The following is a 6,826-nucleotide window of genomic DNA, read 5'->3' on the forward strand; positions in this document are numbered from 1 at the left end:
GGCATTGATTCCCATAGTTTCCTTGGTTATTATGGTTATGGTTACCATAACCACCATGTTGGTTGTAGTTACCTTAGGGATTTTGGTCCCTTTGGTTCCTATTTCCCCATTGGTTTTGGTTATGGTAATCATAATCATTTTCTCTTTGGTTATAGAAATTTCCCTCTTGTTCTCTTCGATTAGGTGGTAAGTATCTTTGATTGGCATTCCTAGGTCTATTATCATAAGACAAGGCATTGACTTGTTCATTTTCATTATCATTACCATCTTCATATTGGGGTTGGGGTTGGAAATCATAATTATAAGAAGAGGTATCATAGTCATATGACCCACAATTTTCACAAATATAAACACCATGTGGCATGTTATTAGATGTAGAAGGAGAAGAGTTAGAATTCATAACTCTCCCCTTAGATTGGGAGGGATGCTCTTATTGTGAAGTGGAGGTCTCAAGTTTTGCCTTGATAGATGTCATCTCTTTGCCAAGGTTGGCGATTTGAGACGTCAAATTATTGATGGTGTTGAGGTGATCGACGGAGTAAACCACATTTCCTCCTCTGCTTAGAGACTCCCTCTCTCCTTCTTGTCAATCCATGTGGTGCCTCACCACATCCTCAATTATTTCAATGACTTGCTCCTGCGTCTTGTTCACGATCGGGCCACCCGCTCCCGCATCTAAGCTAGTCTTTCCTTGTAGGCTGATCAAGCCCCCATAGAAAATTTGAAGCACTTAGTAAGTCGGAATGCCATAATGAGGACACTCCCTTTGATATTCTTTATATCTTTCACATGCCTCGTATATGGTTTCACTAGTTTTTTGACGGAAACCTTGGATCAATGCCCTTGCCTCGGCCATCTTGTTTTGAGAGTAGAATCTCCCTAAGAAGGTCGTGGTGACCTCGTCCCAAATTCTCAAGGAGTTAGGCCTTACCTCCTTCTAAAGCCATTCAAGAGCCCTTCTTATTAAGGAGAAAGGAAATAGCTTTAGTCTCACAAATTCTTGAGTTACCCCATTTACCTTGATCGTGTTGCAATATTTTTTAAACTCGTTCAAGTGTGTAAGAGGGCTCTCATGTTTTGCTCCACTAAATTGCCTCCTTTAAATCAAATTTATAATTACGGGCCGAATTTCGAAATCATTGGCTTGAGTGACGGGCGGAGCAATGCCACTTGAAGCTCTATAAGCTCCCAGAGTTCCTAACTCCTTCAAAGGTCTTTGAGGTGGTGGATCCGCGTCACCCATTTGATCTTATTGCTCCTCAAAATCGAACTCCCTAGTTGGGGAAGTAGTTAACGGCCTAGAACCGGCTTTCCTTTTCTTCCTATAAGTTTGCTCAATCTCGGGATCGTAAGGCACCAAAATCCTGTTATGAGTTCTGTGCATACACTCTCAACAATTGCAATTAGTAACAAGGCCACAAGTGTAGCCAAAAAGAAACACACTCTATTTTTCTGAATTTTTCTTGTTTTATGGTGAACTAGACTCAAGTAATTAATTAGCAATCAACAACACCGTTCCCCGGCAACTACGCAATATTGATAGGCGTTAGAACGGTCGCACATTCTACACTCAATCAAACACACTTATAAACAAACATCCTATAAACCAAGCATAATGATAAGTAAGAGTTCGGTCCACAAGGAATGGGATATGGTTGCTAGCTGTTGGACTTAATGATTTTGATGATGACACAACCTCACTTACTTACAAACTAATAAGGGCTTGATTGTTTAAGTGTGTACTCAGTTGCAAAGACCAGGAGAATTAAGTGTCTTGTAAAGATACCATGAGGAACAAGAAGGCCAGAAGCAGAGCTATCCATAAAGAAGAGTTCCTTTGCAGGAACTGGTGCTTCGGAAATGAAGACTTGAGAAGAGAAGGTTCCCCTCAGGGAACAGAAACTTCAGAGCAGAAGCTTCATCAGAGAAGAGAAGTTCCTCCCAAGGAACAGGAAGCATCAAAGTAGAAGCTTCATCCAAAGACATGAAGACTAACTATACTTTTATATTTTAGGATTTATGTAAGTATGAGAAATTAGTTACACTCGAAAAAGCTGTGTGGAATTGGTCTAAGTTGATAAAATTGTGCATGCTAGTTTTTAGGAAAACGGTTATCTTCTAACGGTTATCTTTTTCCTAACAAAAAGATTTTATTTATTCTGATTTTTGAAAATATCTTTTGCAAATAAAATCTTCCACGTTTTCTAAAAACTTGCGGCCTACTCCTCCATGATCTTCTTCAAGTCATGGTCTTGCACATTGAGGAGTTCATGTTTCCTAAATTTTAGGAACATAATCTTCTTAGTGGGGTGGAGTAGTGGCATAGTGGAATTGCTGCATAAAGAAGTTTTTCCTAAACGAATTTTGGTCTATAAATAGTTGTTGATTTCAGATGGAAAAACTCACCCTTGCTCACATAAGTTTTCTAACTTTTAATTCGAGTCAAGTGTCAATTCCACACAAGCTAATTAGAGTGTTCTTAATGTTCTTATACTAGAGTTTGTTTTTCTTTCGAGATGTAATTTGGGGAATGGGGAAGTTTGAGTGAATTTATGTATGTGAGAAAGAGAAGTGATAAAGAGAAGATAAAGAAAAGAGAAAGAGAAGAGAAAGAGAAGAGAGATAGAGAAGAGAAAGAGAAGAGAAGAGTAACAAGTTAGGTGACTTGTTCCTCGGGGTTTCAAGTTCGTTGAGGAACTTGAAGTCTGAGTCTTTAGTTTGTAATAGGACCATTTGCCCTATTCTAGTGAAGATTCTTTTCCCAAAATCCCAAGTGGTCGTGGTTTTTCTCCTAGTTAGGGCTAAGGAGTTTTCCACGTAAAAATCTCTCTTGCATCTTTTAGTTCCTTCAATTTATCTTTCTGTTCCTTTAGCTTACTTAGTCTTAATTCCGCAAAAAAAAAAAAAAGTTTGGCTAAACTCTCATACTACCATTCAACCCCCCTTCTTGTAGTATTCATTGAAACAACAATTGGTATCAGAGCCTAACTTCTAGGAAAATCAGGAAACCCTGAAGAAGAAAGGTCTTGGAGAAAATGAATACTCATAAAAAGCTCGAGGAAGGATACTCAACTCAGAGGCCTCCTATGTTCAACGGCAAGTTCTATACCTACTGGAAGAACCGCATGGAAATCTTTATCAAGGCGGAGAACTACCAAGTCTGGAGGGTCATCGAGGTTGGTGATTTCGAAGTCACCAAAACAAACGCTCAAAATGAGGTAATCCCTAAGCCTATGTCTGAATTTGAGAAAGAGGATTTTGATAAAATGGAAATCAATGCTATGGCTGTGAAATTGCTCCATTATGGACTTGGACCTCACGAACAAAATTATGTTATGGGGTGCAAGTACGCTAAGGAAATCTGGGATTTGCTGAAGATTACTCATGAAGGAACCAATGAGGTTAAACGCTCAAAAATCGATCTGCTTATGTCAAAGTATGAAAGATTTGAGATGCAACCTAAGGAAACCATCCAAGAGATGCCAACCCATTTTACTAACATCATAAATGAGTTGGTTTCCCTTGGTAGACAGATTCCTACAGATGAGCATGTTAGGAAGGTTCTTAGAAGTCTTCCTCAAGATGAGAAATGGAGAGCTAAGGTGACAGCCCTTCAGGAAACTAAGGACTTTACCAAGTTCAACATTGAACAACTAGCAGGTTCTCTCATGACTCATGAGCTGCACCTTGGAGTCAACAACGAATCCATGAGGAACAAGGGATTGGCTCTAAAGGCTGATGAGGAGGAAGACTCAGAAGTAGACGAGGATGAGGCTACCCTAATTGTGCGAAGATTCAAGAAGATGTTCAAGAAAGGCCGCACCTCAAGGAACTTTGGGAAAAAGACCTCAAATCCAAAACCTGACTACAGCTGCCACAAGTGTGGATCCCAAGATCACTTTATCAGAGACTGTCCCCTCTGGGAAAATGATAAAGGAAAAGGAAAGGCTAAGGAACAAGGAAGAGAAAAATTCAGCAAAGCAAACTACCAAAAGTCAGACATGAGGAAGGCCATGATAGCAGCCTAGGGAGACTCAGACAGTGAAGAAGAAGAGGATGACCAACCAGAAGAGGAGACGGCTAATCTTTGTCTGATGGCTAAATCAGATGATGAAAAGGCCTACCTTGAGGAACTTCAGAAAGAGGTATTTCTTGATCCTAAACAGCTTAAGACTCTCTCTAAAGATGTCCTAATAGATATATGTCCAGAAGAAGAAGAATTCTTTAGAGATACTTGTGTGAAACTAAACAAATGTTAAAAAGCTCTTAAGGTTTGCAAAGAACATGGTGCTTGGTTGGAAATAGCCTATGCAAAGTCTCAAAGCAAATTAAGAGAGCTTGATTTTAAATATAAACACATAACAGAGATAGCTGATAGAATCAAGAATGAAAGTATTCTTCTGAATGTTGAATTAACTCAGTATAAGCTCATGAATTCTGATATCAGTTCTAGCAGTTCCACAAACGATCAGTTGCTTAAATTCAATGTTGATTTTGAAAATTTGAAAAATGAACTTTCTACTTTAAAAACTCAAAAGGATCAACTTGTATCGGAACTGAATGCTAGAAAGGATAGAAGTATTGACCCAAAGGTCATACCTAAGTGGATTGCTGAAGCTCAAGGAAAACGAACTGAAGGCCTTGGTTACATGACCAAGAGAAAAGGTAAGCAAAAAAAATATGTTGAGCTTCCTAGCATGAAGGTATGCACTTTTTGTGGTAAGACTGGACATCTCTATGATCAATGTAGAATAAGAGAAGAAGCTGATAAAAGAAATGTAAAACAAGTGTGGGTCAAGAAAACTAATATTACATCCACGTCTAGGGAACCCAAGGAAACCTGGGTTCTTGATCCTAATGTTTAGTTTTCTTGCAGGTCCTAGTGAGGGGGAACAACTCGTGGTATCTCAACAGCGGGTGTTCAAAGCATATGACAGGTGATAAATCAAAATTCCTCTCACATGAAGACTACCCTGGAGGAACATTAACCTTTGGGGATAATAAGAAGGGCGAGATCATTGGAAAAGGCGAAATTGGAAGATCAAAATCTCATTCCATTGATAATGTGTTCCTGGTCGAGGGCTTAATGCACAATTTGCTTAGCATATCACAGTTTTGTGATAAAGGAAACTCTGTAAGTTTTACTTCTGACTCTTGCAACATCATCAACAACAAGTCAAGAAAGGTTGTTCTAGAAGGAACAAGAAGAGGGAATACTTATACAGTTGACCTCAACTTAATCCCAAGGAACAACCTTACATGTCTAAGTGTTGTTGAAGATGATCCCCTGCTATGGCATAAACGTTTTGGACATGCTAGCTTTTCATTACTGGACAAGCTAAGGTTAAGGAACCTGGTTGTGGGACTTCCTATAATCAAGTTCCTACAGAACAAAGTTTGTGATGCATGTGTGAAAGGCAATCATGTTCGTTCATCTTTTAAATTGAAGAAAATGGTGAGCACTACAAAGCCTCTGGAATTAATCCATATGGATTTGTGTGGTCCCATGAGGATTCAAAGCAGGAGTGGCAAGAAATATGTTTTGGTTATTGTTGATGATTATTCCAGATTCACTTGGGTTATTTTTCTTGCTAGTAAAGATGAAACTTTTAACGAGTTTGTCGTTTTTGCTAAGAAAATACAAAAAATCAGTGGTCACTCCATAGTCCATCTCAGATCAGATCACGGAACTGAATTTGAGAACTCAAGATTCGATGAGTTTTGCAGGGAAAATGGCATGAATCATAATTTCTCAGCTCCAAGGACTCCTCAACAAAATGGAGTTGTAGAAAGGAAGAATCGAACCCTTGAGGAAATGGCTAGAACGATGCTGATTGCAAGTGGATTGCCAAGGAACTTCTGGGCTGAAGCCGTGAATACAGCATGTTACATCCTCAACAGGGTAACAATCAGAAGTATCATCAACAAGACTCCCTATGAACTATTCAAGGGAAGGAAGCCAAGCATATCTCACCTTAGAGCCTTTGGTTGTAAGTGCTTTGTACATAACAATGGTAAGAAAAACCTAGGGAAATTTGATAAAAGAAGTGAAGAGGCCATATTTCTTGGATATGCCTCTGATAGCAAAGCTTATAGAGTTTACAATAAAAGTTCAATGTGTGTTGAGGAAAGCATTCACATAATCGTTGATGAAGTTAACCAGTTTGTGAGTGTGCAGGAACAAGAAGATGATAATGATTTTGAAATTGGATTGATAAGAGACAGGGATGAAGAAGAGACTCAGAAGCAAAACAAAGAAAAGCAGCCTGCTCCAGAAGAGGATCATCAAGAGAATGAGGAAGTTCCTCAACCAGATGAACAGGTGAATGAGGAACTATCAGAGGAAGCAGAAGGAACAGATCCAGAAGCTCCTCAAATTGGAGTTCCTGCTAGGGAATTTCAACCTAGAACATTCAAGTATAAAAGTTCCCATCCAACTGATCTCATAATCAGTGACATAAGAAAAGGAACTCAAACAAGATCGCAGATGAGGAACTTCTGTGCGTTCCATGCATTTCTGTCCATCCCAGAGCCTCGAAATCATCAAGAAGCCTTGGGAGATGCTGACTGGATAGTGGCCATGCAAGAGGAACTAAATGAGTTTAAAAGGAACAAAGTTTGGCACCTTGAGCCAAAGCCTAAGGATAAGAAAGTCATTGGGCTCAAATGGGTGTTCAGGAACAAGCTTGATGAACATGGCACTATAGTAAGGAACAAGGCCAGATTGGTTGTGAAGGGCTACAACCAACAGGAAGGTATTGATTTTGATGAAACCTTTGCTCCTGTAGCTAGATTAGAAGCTATTAGAATCCTAGTAGCTTTTGCC

The 6,826-nt window shown here is 39.3% G+C and overlaps 1 non-coding gene across 1 annotated transcript; it reads left to right on the forward strand.

The window, feature by feature from the left end:
• Positions 1–743: 743 nt before the first annotated feature.
• Positions 744–849, forward strand: LOC145580473 (small nucleolar RNA R71). The gene has a single exon (XR_014099506.1). It is a non-coding gene; the product is annotated as a small nucleolar RNA R71 (small nucleolar RNA).
• The last annotated feature ends 5,977 nt before the right edge of the window (positions 850–6,826 follow it).

The sequence above is a fragment of the Chenopodium album genome, chromosome 14 (genome assembly GCF_948465745.1).
Source record: "Chenopodium album chromosome 14, dcCheAlbu1.1, whole genome shotgun sequence".
NCBI lineage: Eukaryota > Viridiplantae > Streptophyta > Magnoliopsida > Caryophyllales > Amaranthaceae > Chenopodium > Chenopodium album.